This window comes from Elephas maximus, chromosome 4 (genome assembly GCF_024166365.1).
Source record: "Elephas maximus indicus isolate mEleMax1 chromosome 4, mEleMax1 primary haplotype, whole genome shotgun sequence".
NCBI classification, from domain to species: Eukaryota; Metazoa; Chordata; class Mammalia; order Proboscidea; family Elephantidae; genus Elephas; species Elephas maximus.
In genome coordinates this window covers 167,728,290-167,744,532 of record NC_064822.1, presented here as the reverse complement: position 1 = coordinate 167,744,532, position 16,243 = coordinate 167,728,290, and positions in this window count along the sequence as shown.

Sequence of the window (16,243 nt, the reverse complement as noted above, 5' to 3'; positions counted from 1 at the left end):
TGCTTCCTCCATTTATAATGCCTCTTTCCCATTACACCCACCTGCCCATTCACCCACTCCATCTTACCTGTCCATCAGAGTCCCGCCTAGCATCCACATGTGCAGGTAGAAGTAATCTTCCCCTCTCTGAAACGCACATCTGCATCTCCTTTACCTAATTTGTAACGCGCCATTTTAATAGTTGTCCCGTTTGGCCAGGGGGAAAACCGCCCAAGAATTTTTTGTAAATCTTGTGGGTGGGGAGAGTGAGGTGGGGGCGCTATTTAAAAACTGCCTGTGATTTTCCTGTTTTGCATTCTTGGAAAGTTAGCTTATCTTTGATACCGGACTATTGTTCTAAACCAACTACTTTTTTTTAAATCTAATTTGTTATGCAAATGTAAGTGCACAGCCCACTTCTGAAATGTAGATGTTATAACAAGTATAAAACCACAATTGCTAATGGCGATTGGCTTTTCATCTGTACCAGCCCTTTACACCCATCACATGCTGCCTATTTCCTTTGTTTCAACCAACCAAGTATGTATCACTGGGCACTTCACTCTGCTGGGCACTGTTCTTCTACACCCAGGAGCTACAGCACTAAACAAGTTCTATTATAAACAAACGGATAAGCAAACTAGAGAATTATCAGGAAACAAAACAAACAAACAAAAAAACCCATTGCCTTCAAATCAATTCTGACTCATAGTGATCCTATAGGACAAAGGAGAACTGCCCCACAGGGTTTCCAAGGAGTGGCTAGTGGATTCAAACTGCCGACCTTTTGGTTAGCAGCTGAGCTCTTAACCACTGCACCACCAGGACTCCCCTAGATAGTGGTAAGTATTGAGAAAACAATAAAAGAGGGAAAGGTGATAGAGTGCGTGTGATGGTGGTGAATGGCTAGGAAAAATCTCTGAAGAGGGGACCAACCTGTGAGCTGAAACCAAAGGCTGAGGAGTGAGCAAAAGAAAAGCAGAGATGCAAAGACCCAGGAGAAGGGTAAGGAAATAGATGGCGATGATGATTGAACAACATTGTGAATGTAATTAATGCTACCGAATCCTATTTAAAAATGGTTAGAATGACAAATTTTATGTTATACATATTTTATCATAATTAAAAAAAGATCCAAATCTCTGGCAGAGGAAATTGCTCGTGTAAAGAAACTGGGCTGGAAATGAGTTTCCCTTTATTCAAAGCACAGAAAGAAAGCCAGTGGGGCTGGGGCAAAAAAAGCCTGGGAGACAGAGAGGCAAAATTGGACATACAACCCAAGCATCAAACCTAAAAGAATCAAAACACATAGATGAAAGTGGTTACTTGTATAGCAGCATTTCACAGATGAGGAATCTAAAACTGAGGTTCAAAGATATGCTGTGATTTTCTAAGTTCCAACTGCTAGTGAGAGGTGGGCTGGATGGGATCCAGGCCTGGGTCTATCTGCCTTCCATGCTGTCCACCACCGTGCTGGGGTCCTCTGTCTGTACTATAGGTTCCTTCAGGGCAGGTTCTCAGTCCCCAAGGCAGGCTCTACAGCACCCAGTAAGTGCTTGTCACATAGTACAGGCTAGATAAACATTTGAAATGAATGAAAAAGAACAAAACACAAGTGACTTTCTAAACCAGCATTGTCTCTAGAATTTTCTTCTACAGGATGTTAATAAACAGATCCTGAAAAAGTATTTAGTGGAAGCCAGGGTTGCTGCTTTTGTTTGTGAAGTGCCTTTATTAGCTTTGTTGGTGAAACCAAAGAGTAAGTTAAATAAGTTTTGATATAACCCTCTATCAGAGATGAGAACAAAGAAAACCAGCCTTGGGAGCCTTTGCAGGGCTAAGGTGTGAAGATGCTTTAGGCAACTTGAAAGGTAGAGGCAATAGCTCTTTTAGGATTTTTAGAGGTCATGGCTTCTCCTTTCTTGATAATCTGAAGAAAGCCGGTAGTTCTCTCCCCTAGAAAAAGCCATTAGCACATGTTTCAGGCAAACCCTTCTGTTAAGGCCCATGGACCCAGGTTTAGGAGCCCTGGCTACATTTTCACACACACACACACACACACACACACACACACACACACACCATCTTTTTTTGGAGGGGCGGGGACACCACCGTTTCGCTCAACTCCAGAAGCGTGCTGAGTAACAGGCTAAGGGCTAAAGGCAGAAAGGATCCCTGATTGACAGCTTCCCTTTTGCAGAAGTTCATTGTCCTCAGTGGCAACTAAGATTATTTTAAGAAATCTTAAGCAACAATGTGCCAGTCTCAAAATCATATGGTGCCAAGCTTCAGGTGAGAGATTGCATTTTTTTTTTTTTCTGAGAATAGGGAACTGCAGAACCCTGGAAAAGAGATTCCAAGTCTAGCTCTTACCATTCCTTGCAATTTCCATTTAAATAACTCCATTGTTTGAGGGATTGAAGAACTGGATAGTAATATTGGTTAAGTCTCTGGAAACCTAAGTAACAAATAAGAGAATTGTTAGGAAACTGGGGAGAAGGTGCTAAAAAATTTCCTATGTTAGAGTAAAAAAAAAAAAAATTTTTTTTTTGTTAGAGTAGAACTCATAAAATCATAAATGACAAGACATAGTTAACCCTTACCTTCATTTTATTTGCAGTTTACTTGCAATAGATTATTTTTTGAAGTTCATTGAGGCCTGTTTTGTGCACTTCATAGGGTCTAAACTTGATGAATGTTCCATTTGCACTTGAAAGAATGTATATTTTGCAGTTATTGTATGTAGTGTCTTATAAACATCAACTAGGTCTAGCTGATAATTGTTCAAATTTTCCACATTGTTACTGCTTTTTTTTGGCCTGCTTGTTCTATCAATTACTGAGAAAGGGATATTAAAACCTTCAGCTATAATTGTGGATTTGTCTGTTCTTCCCTTTTTTGCTTCATGTATTTTGAAGCTCTGTTATTAGATGCATTCTCATTTAGAATTGTTATGTGTTCCTTATGAATTAAGCCTTTTATCATTATAAAATTTCTGTCTGGTAATCCTCCATGTGTTGAGGACTACTTTGATATTAACCCTACCAACTTTCTTATCATTAGTGTTTGCATGACATATATTTTTACTCTCAACCTGTCTAATTTGTCTGTGTCTTTAGATTTAAAGTATGTCTCCTGAAGTAGCATATAATTCGATATTGCCTTTTTATCCAATTTGAAAATATCTCCCTTTTTAGCATTTAGCCCAATTTAGTAATTACTGATATGATTGGATTAAGTCTCCCACCTTGCTATTTGTTTTCTATTTGTCCCATTTATTTTTGTTCCTTTGTTCTTCCTTTCCTGACTTCTCTTGGATTAAATTAGTGTTTTTATTATTCTACTTTATCCCCTCTGTTAGCTTTTTATAATGTGATCTGATATATATTTCTGTACTTTTTTTAGTGAACTCTCCAGGGATCGCAATATACGTCCTTAATTTATCAGAGTCTACCACTTCGCGTATAATGTAAGAACCTGATTATAGTATAATTCTATTTATATCCCCTCCCATCCTTTGTACTATTCCTGATATAGATTTACTTCCACATATGTTATCACGATAGATTAGGTAAACCTCAGGATAATGCTGTGAGGTGGTACTGTTATCCCTAAATTCAAATTGTGGGTCCACACCTCCTAGTTGTGTAAAAGTAACCTCTTAGTTTCTTCTTCTGTAAAATGTAAATATAATTTTACTTACCACATAGGGTAACTGTGAAATTTATCTGAGTAAATCCATCTTATGTGGTTGGGATGGTCCTAAACCAAAAAAAAAAAAAAAAACCAAACCCAGTTCCGTCGAGTCAATTCCGACTCATAGCGACCCTATAGGACAGAGTAGAACTGCCCCATAGAGTTTCCAAGGAGTGCCTGGTGGATTCGAACTGCCGACCCTTTGGTTAGCAGCTGTAGCACTTAACCACTACGCCACCAGTGTTTCCTGGCCACGGTTCTGGCATGTAATAAATGCTCAACAAGTGTTTTCTCCTGCTTTATAATTATCCCTGTTTTACAGATGAGGAAACAGAGGCTCAGAGAAGCTAAGTACCTACCCAAGGTCACACAGCTAGTGAGTGATAGAGGTGAAGGTTTTCAAACCAGTTCTACCTGACTCCATCCAGAGGCTCTCCACCCTTCAACCTGACTTTGCTTCCTTATCTATGGAGCAAGAATGTGATAATGGCCTTATGCCATAGGATTCTCTATAGGCTTGATAGTGAATGAGAAGAGTAGTAAGGTACTATGATGGTTGTTATTGTCATCAAAACGGCTCCTATTTCACCAGTTCTGGGGCCTACTATCTACCTGGTAACTAAGTGGCGGAGCCAGGACTCAAACCCAGGTCTTCTCTTGCCATGTCTGGAGCCTCTTCCCAATAACCAGGTTGTCCACATATTCTCCATAGGCTCTATGCATTTGCTTTAATAGCTCCTACCAATGCAGACACCCTGGTGGCGCAGTGGTTCAGCGCTCAGCTGCTAACCAAAAGGTCAGTGGTTGGAATCCACAGCAACTCCACAGATGACAGATGTGGCGGTCTGCTTCCATAAAGATTTTCGTAAAGATATGGAAACCCTATGGGGCAATTCTACTATGTCCTGTAGGGTTGCCATGAGTCATAATTGACTCAACAGCACACAGAACGACCAGTGTTTGTACCATCAGGGGAGTCGTCACTGACACAAGGACTAGTAGAAAACCACCCAGCTCTGTAGAAAAGGGTGAGACAATAGAACTACTCTCATCTCCCCATGGAGGCACCAAATGGATGATGATTTATTAGTCTTTGGGTTCTGAACCATGACTAATCCTGTGCAAGGACACAGCTAAGTTCTAAGGACCTACTGGTATACCTGACTGCATTGTAGGCAGGAATTTTTTTTTTTTTTTACCAGTTGCCGTGAAGTTGACTCTGACTCATGGTGAGTCCACGTGTGTCAGAGTAGAACTGTGTTCTACACGGTTTTTAATGGCTGATTTTTTGGAAATAGATCAGCAGGCCTTTCTTCCAATATGCCTCTGGTAGGCTCAAACTGCCAACCTTTCAGTTAAAAGAGTTAACCATTTGCATCACCCAGGGACTCTCTACACAGGGAGAGGGGAGATAGACCACAGATAAATTCTTTTTATTCTGGACCTGAAGAGTAAGCACGTTTCTCCACTTCAGCCCTTCTGGCTTCAGAAGCTTCTAAATCTAAACCGTTCCTTAGCCTGGCAAAGGGAAGGAGGGAATCACTCTTCCCTCCTTCTCTTAATGGACCCAAAAACCCTACTTTCATTTTGGAAATCACTGAGAGGAAACCCTGGTGCATAGTGGTTAAGTGCTACAGCTGCTAACCAGTCAGCAGTTTGAATCCACCAGGTGCTCCTTCGAAATTCTATGGGGCAGTTCTATTCTGCCCTATAGGACTTGACTCGACAATAACGGGTCTGTTGTTTGTTTTACTTCACTAAGAAGACAGGCTAACAATTGATTCAGCTTCATCTCTAGGTCCTTTCAGTTAGGAATAGTTTGTTCCAGCAGTTTGTGAATGACAGCTGTCAATGTTTTAATGGAACCTACTAGCAGGGCAATAATGCAGCATCTAATTCTTCCAGAAGTTAGCTGGATAACTGTAAGGTAAGGATGGGTCTTCTGAGCTCAAAAAGTTTGGAGAACTGGCACATTACTGAGATCCCAAATTATAGCTATGAGCATATAACCAGCTGTAAGTTTCTGGCACCAGTTGGCACTCAATATGAAATACATGGTCTCTTTACATTCAACATCTATCATCTAACTGCAGTTAACAATGAAAAAAAAATCTATAAAGTGCCTTTGGTAAGCTTCGAAAAGAGAGAAACCTTTCAAAGAGCTTCTTCAAGGAATTTTCGGTACTGCTTTGCTCCAGATTTTCACTTTGATAAATTTTATAACTTTCAAAATAATCGTGGTAACCACCACTGTCATAATCACAGAACCTTATGTTTTTGTAGGACTGGGTCATTTTCAGCATCATCTTTGCTGTATTACTTTGACAACTCCAGAGGGGAATAGACCACTTCTTGAGTGTCTATACTCCAGCATCAGACCTCAATGAAGGATGAACAAATAAATGAGTACACTGTATCATTTAACTCTCCAATAGCCGTATCAGGCCAGCAGGGCAAGTCTTAACCCCATTTTGCTGGTGAGAAAATTGACAGAGAGGTCAGAGGACACAGAGTGAGATAGTGTTAGATTTAGGGGTTAGAATCCCCTCGTCCTCAATTCAGCTTTTCAGATATGATCTCTAGGACATGTTGACAGATAACAGCACTGGCTTTCAAAGTTGTATCTTTCAGAAAACACAAACGCTAAAGGGAGGACTGGCTTAGTTTTCATTTTACTTTTATAAAGAAAAAAACTTTTTTTATGCAAAAAAATCATTCTTACAATGGTTTTTACACATTGATTATTCAAATTTTTGTTAGTTTATTTTTTAAGATTTATTTGGAAAGTATGTTGTTATTGTTAGGTGCCATTGAGTCGGTTCCGACTCACAGCAACCCTATGGATAGCAGAAGGAAACACTGCCCGGTCCTGTGCCATCCTCACAATTGTCGTTATGCTTCAGCCCATTGTTGCAGCCACTGGATCAATCCATCTTGTTGAGGGTCTTCCTCTTTTTCCCTGACCCTCTACTTTACCAAGCATGATGTCCTTCTCCAGGAACTGATCCCTTCTGATAACATGTCCAAAACACGTGAGACAAAGTCTCGCCAAGCTTGCTTCTAAGGAGCATTCTGGTTGTACTTTTCTAAGACAGATTTGTTCGTTCTTTTGGCAGTCCATGCTGTATTCAATATTCTTCGCCAACAGTACAATTCAAAGGTGTCAATTCTTCTTTGGTCTTCCTTATTCAGAGTCCAGCTTTCACATGCGTATGAGGCTATTGAAGACATCATGGCCTGTTCAGGCTCACCTTAGTCTTCAAGGTGACATCTTTGCTTTTCAACACTTAAGAGGTCTTTTGCAGCAGATTTCCCCAATGCAATGCGTCTTTTGATTTCTAGACTCCTGTTTTCACAGGTATTGATTGTGGATCCAAGTAAAATGAAATCCTTAACAACTTCAATCTTTTCTCCATTTATCATGATATTGCTTATTGGTCCAGTTGCGAGGATTTTTGTTTTGTTTTCTTTTTTTTTATGTTGAGGCGTAATCCATACTGAAGGCTGTAGTCCTTGATCTTCATCAGTGCTTCAAGTCCTCTTCACTTTCAACAAGCAAGGTTGTGTCATCTGCATAACGCAGGTTGTTAATGAGTCTTCCTCCAATCCTGATGCCCCATTCTTCTTCATATAGTCCAGCTTCTCGTGTTATTTGTTCAGCATACAGATTAAATAGGTATGGTGAAAGAATTGAACCCTGATGCACACCTTTCCCGACTTTAAACCAATCAGTATCCTCTTGTTCTGTCCGAACAACTGCCTCTTGATCTATGTAAAGGTTCCTCACGAGCACAAATAAGTATTCTGGAATTCCCATTCTTCAAAATGTTATCCATAATTCGTTATGATCCACACAGTTGAATGCCTTTGCATAGTCAATAAAACACAGGTAAACATCCTTTTGGTATTCTGTGCTTTCAGCCAGGATCCATCTGACATCAGCAATGATATCCCTTGTTTCACTTTCTGTTCTGAATAAAGCTTAAATTTCTGGCAGTTTCCTGTCAATGTACTGCTGCAACTGCTTTTGAATGATCTTCAGCAAAATTTTACTTCTGTGTGATATTAATGATATTGTTTGATAATTTCCAAATTCTGTTGAATCACCTTTCTTTGGGAATAGGCATAAATATGGATCTCTTCCAGTAGGTTGGCCAGGTAGCTGTCTTCCAAATTCCTTGGCATAGATGAGTGAGCACTTCTAGTGCTGAATCTGTTTGTTGAAACATCTCAATTGGTATTCCATCAATTCCTGGAGCCTTGTTTTTTCTCCAGTGCCTTCAGTGTGCTTGGACTTTTTCCTTCAGTACCATCAGTTCCTGATCATATGCTACCTCCTAAAATGGTCGAATGTCGACCAATTCTTTTTGGTATAGTGACTCTGTGTATTTCTTCCATCTTCTCTTGATGTGTTTCCTTCATCATTTAATATTTTCCCTGCAGAATCTTTCAGTATTGCAACTCAAGGCTTGAAGTTTTTCTTCAATTCTTTCAGCTTGAGAAATGCCCAGCATGTCCTTCCCTTTTGATTTTCTATCTCCAGGTCTTTGAACATTTCATTACAATACTTTGTCTTCTCAAACTGCCCTTTGAAATCTTCTGTTCAGCTATTTTACTTCATTATTTCTTCCTTTCACTTTAGCTACTTGACATTTAAGAGCAAATTTCAGAGTCTCTTTTGACATCCATTTTGGTCTTTTCTTTCTTTCCTGTCTTTTTAATTACCTCTTCCTTTCTTCATGTATGATGTCCTTGATGTCACCCACAGCTCGCCTGGTCTTTGGTCATTAGCGTTCAACGTGTCAAATCTATTCTTGAGATGTTCTGTAAATTCAGGTGAGATATACTCAAAGTCGTACTTTGACTCTCATGGACTTGTTCAAATTTTCTTCAGTTTCAACTTGAACTTGCATATGAGCAATTGATGGTCTGTTTTGCAGTTGGTCCCCAGCCTTGTTCTGACTGATGATATTGAGCTTTTCCATCAACTCTTTCCACAGATGTAGTTGATTTGATTCCTGTGTATTCTATCTGGCGAAGTCCACGTGTATCATCGCCATTTATGTTGGTGAAAACAGGTATTTGCAAAGAAGCTGTTGGTCTTGCAAAATTCTATCATGCAGTCTCCACCATTGTTTCTATTACCAAGGCCATATTTTCCAACTACCAATCTTTCTTTTTTGTTTCCAGTTTTCACATGCCAATCATTGCCTGCCCACACAATAGGACAAAATGACAGATGCATGGGGGATTTGAAAGAATAGGAAAGAAAAAAAAAAAAAGCATATATTTCAAACTATCATCAGAGTCTAATACCCAGAATGGGTTCGCTGAGTTCAGTTTGAAGTGTTAATTAGTTTCCATGACGTTGTATACCACATAAGATGATTACCAATAAGATTGATCTAAGGATGCTCCACAGGAAGAACTTGGCTATTTCAGGGGTTAGGAAGTGTTACATTGAATCTCACTGATGAACTAGGAATATAATCAGCAGCTGCAGCGTGGACGATAAACTCTTCCTGACCTGATGTTGCATGACTTTCTGTTTGAAAACAAATTCATCAACTTTACCAGGAGGTGTTGCTTTGTTTTAATTTGAGATTAGGAAAAATTAAGAAGTCTTACAATACCAGTTAATGAGAGAAGATGTGGATCAGTTGGAGCTCTTATTATTGGTGAGAGTCTAGATTAGTAGAGCTGTCTAGGAAAATAGTCATAAGTAAACTTTAGCCTCACAAATACACTTTCAGGCATATACCCAAGACAAGCTCTTCTACATGAGCACCAAGAAACACAAACAACTTAGATTTATATATACATATATATATGTATGTATGTATGTGTGTTGTTAGTTACCATGGAGTTAATTCTGACTCATGGCGGCCCCATGTGTACAGAGTAGAACTGCTCTATAGAGTTTTCAAGGTTGTGACCTTTCCAAAGTAGAACGCCAGGACTGTCTTCTGAATCAACTCTGGGTGGGTTTGAACCACCAACCTTTAGGCTAGTAGTCAAGTGCTTAACCGTTTGCACCATACATTTATGTATATGGGCAAATATATCTATACATACAAATATATGTATATCTAGATAGATAGATATGCACATACATACACATTCTCACAGGGGAATAAATTGTTTTATATTCATGTGATAATATAGAAGAGTGAAAATTAATAAAATCCAGCCAAATGCAATGATACAAAAGAATCCTGAGCACATAGTGTTCAGTGAAAAAAGCAAGACCCAGAAGACTACTTACAACATAAGATTTTTACAGAGCTCAAAAGTAAGCAATATATTTTAATCATATGTATATGAATGGGAAGATGGGAAGGCAGTGAGATGACATAGGGAATAGAGCATAATTCATTAAAAATGTATTATTTATGAGACCTGGATGTGGGTTCATGGGCATTAATTTTATTAAAATGTTATATATATGCTTTTGTGTGTTTCAAATAACATACTAAAAATAATAAACATCAACAAAGGATAAAAGAGAGTCAACTAACAAAGCAAGTGAATTTTCAAAAAAGAAAATTCTAACAGGAACAATTTTGCTCTGAACAACAAAAGCTCTCTTAGTGCTATAAAATTACACCTTTCATTCTATTAAAACTCCTGCTTGATTTAAATATAATTTGTGCAAATTTATGACAGAAATAAGTTATGAAAGTTTGGAGTATTGATTTCTCCCCCTGCTCCCCAGTCTCCATCCAATTCCAAGTGATATTTCACATCTGAGGGCCTATACTCAAACGAGAATGTTTTTGTCATCCAATAACACTGTACTTAATATAAGGATTCTTTAGATTTGTGTTTTTTGGCATGCCGCAATGGAAAAATATAAATGACGCACCTACAGATGTCAAACATACTTGGTAAGACCTCTATGCTGTACTTTATTTTGTTTAAAGAGAAGCCAAAGAGTTTAGTTAATTTTCTTCTGCATGCATGGTGTCAATTTTCAAAGTTTCAGTGAAAATCAGCTACCAGTTGCCTGAACCAGTTGCCCAACCCTAACTCATGGAGACCCCGTGTGCATCAGGGTAGAACTCTGCTCCATGGGGTTTTCAATGGCTGATTTTTCAGAAGTAAATCACCAGTCCTCTAAGAGTACTTGAACCTCCAACCTTTCAGTTAGCAGCCAGTGTCTTAGCTGTTGACACCACCCAGGGACGCCTTGCATGGCAAAGAGAAAGTTTGTGGTAATGAATGCTAATGTTCCCGTCTGTAAGGACTGCCAGCAGTTGAAGTATAGAACGGGGATCTCTCAGGAACTTGGAAAAGGAAAAGATAAGATCTTCTGGATTAGATTCAGCAGGCAAGGAGAACAAAACAGATTTGCAAAGACTCCTGAAAGACACTGGCCTGAAGGAACATCCAAAAAGAAAGTCATTCAGAAGGGAGGGCTGGTAATCTGGAACTGGAGAAGATGATTTTTCCTGAACTGTGTAAGAACCATCCAGCAGGAGGAGGTCATCCCTTTCTGAGCAGAATCACCATTATTGTGGAGATGGTTGCAGGATGCGTAGCTAATGGATTTCATATTGCAGGAATCCCTGAGGAGATCACCCTGATTGTGAAATGCAGAGCCAGATTAATGGCCAGGCGGGCAGTGTACGAGAGCAGCAATCTACAAAGATCTCTAAAATATTACCACAAATGTAGGGAGATGGGGGAACATCAGCATTCTTTTTCAAAGACAGTATTACATGTAGTTGGAAAAAAATATTTGATAAGTCTCTGTATGGGTGTAGAGTGAAACTCTTGAGGGACATGCTTCTATATCCAGGAAGGCCTGTGAGCTACCTTCTTTTATTCGTTCAACAAACATCCATTGGGCACAACACAGATGCTATACTAGACGTTTGGGATACATCAATCCCCACAGGATTTCAAAGGCTGAAATCTTTACAGAAGTAGACTGCCACATCTTTCTCCCGTGGAGTGGTTGGTGGGTTTGAACTGCCAACCTTATGGTTAGCGACAAAGCACCTTAACCACTACTCCATCAGGGCACCTTAGACAAAGCACAGATCCGTGCATTTGTGGCATTACATCTTTGCAGGGGGATACAGACAAGAAGCATGGGCATGACAAGTAAGTAAATTATATAGCAGAGTAGAAGGTGATGAGTAGTTTTACAGACAAAAAAAAAAAAAGTCAAAAGCTGAGCAGGGTAAGAGGAATCAGCAGTAGAGGGGATCCTCATTTTATATAGGGGGATCAGGCCATGCCATATTATGAAAGTGGCATCTTGGTAAAGAGTCAAAGGAGGTGAGGGAGTGAACTGCATGGATTTATGTGGGAAATAATCCAGACCGAGGCAGCAGCAGTGAGATGGCAGGTCAGGAGTTGAAAGGGAGCACAGGTGAGGTGGGCTTCTTAGGAGGCAGCGTCCAGTTAATTGCAAAATTTTATGGTTGCTTTGGGAAACCCTGGTGGTGTAGTGGTTAAGGGCTACGGCTGCTAACCAAAAGGTCAGCAGTTCAAATCCAACAGATGCTGTTTAGAAATTCTATGGGGCAGTTCTACCCTGCCCTATAAGGTCACTATGAGTCGGAATCAACTTGACGGCAATGGGTTTGGTTTTGGGTTTTGGGGAACTGAAGAAAGTGATCTTTATTTCATCCTCTCTGTAGGCAGAACTCACTTCTAAATACTTTAAAGTTGATATTTAAAGGATGTCATCTGAGAGCGCACCAGATTAGGAACCTGCTCAGAATGTTCATTTGTTCCATATCTGCTGATGTCACCAAACATTCAGTGTGACTTGCTCTGATTCCAGAATGAGACATAGCTTCCCTTCCAAAGTCAGAGCATAATGCACTGGCTACACGGATCACAAGTACTTCAGTTCCTGTGACCATGAAGGCACATCGTAAATCACTACCTGGATTTAGATTATGATTCAGCTTCCCTTGAAGGCAGGAAGAGACAGCAGTGCATGTGAGAGCATGTGTAGCAGGTGGAGATCAGAAACCAACATTCTGAATTTCACATTATGCTGTTTCAGCTATGCCCAGTGCCTTGTGGGGTGCCTGTCTTCTACCTAAAGGATCCTCTCCATGCCACTTTGGTCAAACCAACAATTTGACATTAATTTCACACTCTCTTTTTTTTTTTTTAGTCTGCGTAACTGGTCAATTTGTTGATTTCTACACGAATGCCTCAGTGACATCATTACTTTAGTTTCATAATGTCCTGGAATTTGATAGGGTAGATCCCCTTTTATTCTGCTTCACTCTTGGCACTTTGAGAATTTGAGCATCAACTCCCCAAGTTTCGTGAACAAACCCTTTGGTTTGGGGTTGATAGCTATGATATTGTCTTTCTACAGATGAACACAGGCTAACATTTCATCTATTTAACATTCTTTCATGCTTTTCAGTAACATTTTATAACTTTTGGCACAGAGATGTTGCAAATCCTTTGTTGGAGCGATAAAAAAGTACTTCATAGTTTTGTCGCTATTGTAGTGTGTGTATGTTTTGATTATTCTTTCTAGCTGTTTGCCACTGGTATATAGAAATATAACTGGTCTTCAGTAATGGCACAACAAATTAATTTCAACCACCTTTTCCACTGAAGACAACTAAAAATGCTACAGAAAAAAAAAATCTACTTGAAGGTTTCAGAGAACTAACAAAGAAAGAATTCTTCCACCATGATCCAGGAGAAGAAGGAAATCCAAAGATGAGTCTTCTTGGGAGCATTTGCAGACTCTGGAAAAGGTGGCTAAGAGCCTGAGCAGGGCTTTTGACAGTCTCACAGCAATAGAGAGACAAAAGTTCCAGAGCCTGCCAAGGGTTAAAAACTGAACCAGGTGTCATGGCGTCAATTCCAACTCGTGGCCACCTCAGGGATGTCGGAATAGAACTGTTCTTCATAGGGTTTTCCATGACAGATTTTTTGGAAGTAGACCCCCAGGCTTTTCTTTCAAGATGCCTCCAGGTGGACTTGAACCACTTACCTAGTCTGGAGTTTTAACCTTTGTTCCACCCAACTGCCAAGTGTTGGGAGTGCTAAATTCCCCAGAGCTAAATTCTCCCTTTCTCACATTGGGTTGGGAGCTTAAGGGCCTTTACTCTGGCATTGAGACTGAATGGGTAGACCTGCCCCGTCAGGGTCAAAAACCAGATTTGTATCTATTATCCCTTTAATTGGATTAAGACTCTCCCTGTTGCCAGTACCTTTAGGCACTCTCAAGCAGAAGATAACATCTTAGCCTCAAATTACTTCTACTATGTTTCAAATACAATGTCCACAGTACATTAAAAAACAACCAATTGAAATTGAAGCTATTTCTGTAGGTCATCTTTCAGTCAAATGATAGATTGGCTTATAAAATAAACAACACCATCCATGAGCAATGTGCGCCTGTAAATAAGTAACTATATAAGACCAAAGGGTCAACAGTTACCCAAAAGCAATGAGAAAATGAGAGAAAGGGAAGCTAGATCAATGGAAACGGAACAAACAGAATGGAAATAAATGAGAATGCTGACACATTGCAAAAATTGTAACCAATAGCTCGGAAAATTCGTATAAAAATTACAAACGGGGAACCTAATTTGCTGTGTAAACTTTCAACTATAACACCATAAAATATTTAAGAAGGCAGGGAGGGGCGAATTGTATTAGTTTCCTTGGACTGCCATAACAAATTTCCACAAATTGGGTGGTTCATAAGAACAGAAATTTATTGTTTCACAGTTCTGGAAACTAGTAGTCAGTAGGGCTATGCTCTTTTGAAAAACTAAAATAACCAGACAAAAAAGGCAATCAGACCGCTTGAATGAAAACAGCAGTAACTACAGACAATACAAACAGGTTTACGAGGACTCCTGATACTAAGGTTGTCAGCCACAGACATTAAAATAAATATGTTTATAGTGTTCAAAGGCACCAATTTTCTTCAGTCTTCCTTACTCATTCTCTGACTTTCACATGCATATGAGGCAATTGAAAACACTGTGGCTTGGGTTGGGCACACCGTAGTCTTCCAAGTGACAGGAATAAGGAAGAATGAAGAAGAATTGATGCCTTTGAATTACGGTGTTGGTGAAGGATATCAAATATGCCCTGGACTTCCAGAAGAACGAACACATCTATCTTCGAAGAACAGCCAGAATGCTCCTTAGAATTGAGGATGGGGAGACTTGTTCACGTACTTTGGACACGTTATCAGGAGGGACCAGTCCCTGGAGAAGGACATCATGCTTGGTAAAGTAGTCGGAAGAGAGGAAGACCCTCAATGACATGGATTGACACAGTGGGCTGCAACAATGTGCTCAAACATAGTAACGATTGTGAGAATGGTGCAGTACTGGGCAGTATTTCATTCTGTTGTTCTAGGGTCGGTATGAGTTGGAGCCCACTCTGGCACCTAATAACATCAACAATAGTGTTCAAAGAGGAAAGCACAAAACTGAGAATTTCAGAAGAGACCTTTAAGTGAGAACAAGCAGTAACTACACACAATAGAAATGATATAAAACCAAAAACCAAACCAAACCCATTGTCATCAAGTCCATTCAGACCCATAGCGATGATACCATCAAGACCCTTGATGTTAGGATGGTCAATCAAGACTTTGAAATAACCGTATTTATAGTCCCCCATGTGTCTGTCAGTTTGTCCTACCATGGAGGCTTGCGTGTTGCTGTGATGCTGGAAGATATACTGCCGGTATTCAAATACCAGCAGGGCCGCCCATGGTGGACAGGTTTCAAGCGAGCTTCCAGACTAAGACAGACCAGGAAGAAGGACCTGGCGGTCTACTTCTGAAAACAATTAGCCAGTGAAAACCTTATAAATAGCACCCAAACACTGTCTGATATAGTGCCGGAAGATGCGCCCCCCAAGGTTGGAAGGCACTCAAAGTACAACTGGGGAAGAGCTGCCTCCTCAAGTGGAGTCAATCTTAATGATGTGGGTGGAGTCGAGCTTTTGGGACCTTCATTTGCTGATGTGGCACAACTCAAAATGGGAAGAAACAGCTACAAACATCCATTAATAATCGGAAACTGAAAATTGGAAATCATCAAAAATGAAATGGAACACATAAGCATCGATATCCTGGGCATTAATGAGCTGAAATGGACTGGTATTGGCCATTTTGAATCAGATAATCATATGATCTACTATGCCAGAATGACAACTTCAAGAGGAAAGGCATTGCATTCATCGTTGAAAAGAACATTTTAAGATCTATCCTGAAGTACAATGCTGTCAGTGGTAGGATAATACCCATACTTCTACAAGGACGACCAATTAATATGACCATTATTCAAATTTATGCACCAACCACTAAGCCCAAAGATGAAGAAACTGAAGATTTTTTTACCAACTTCTGAAGATTGAAATTGATCAAACATGCAATCAGGATGCATTGATAATTACTGGTGATTGGAATATGAGAGTTGGAAACAAGGATCAGAAGTTGGAAAATATGGCTTTGGTGATAGAAATGATGGCAGAGTAGGCATGACAGAATATTGCAAGACCAACAACTTCTTCATTGCAGATACCTTTTCTCAACAACATAAACAGTGAC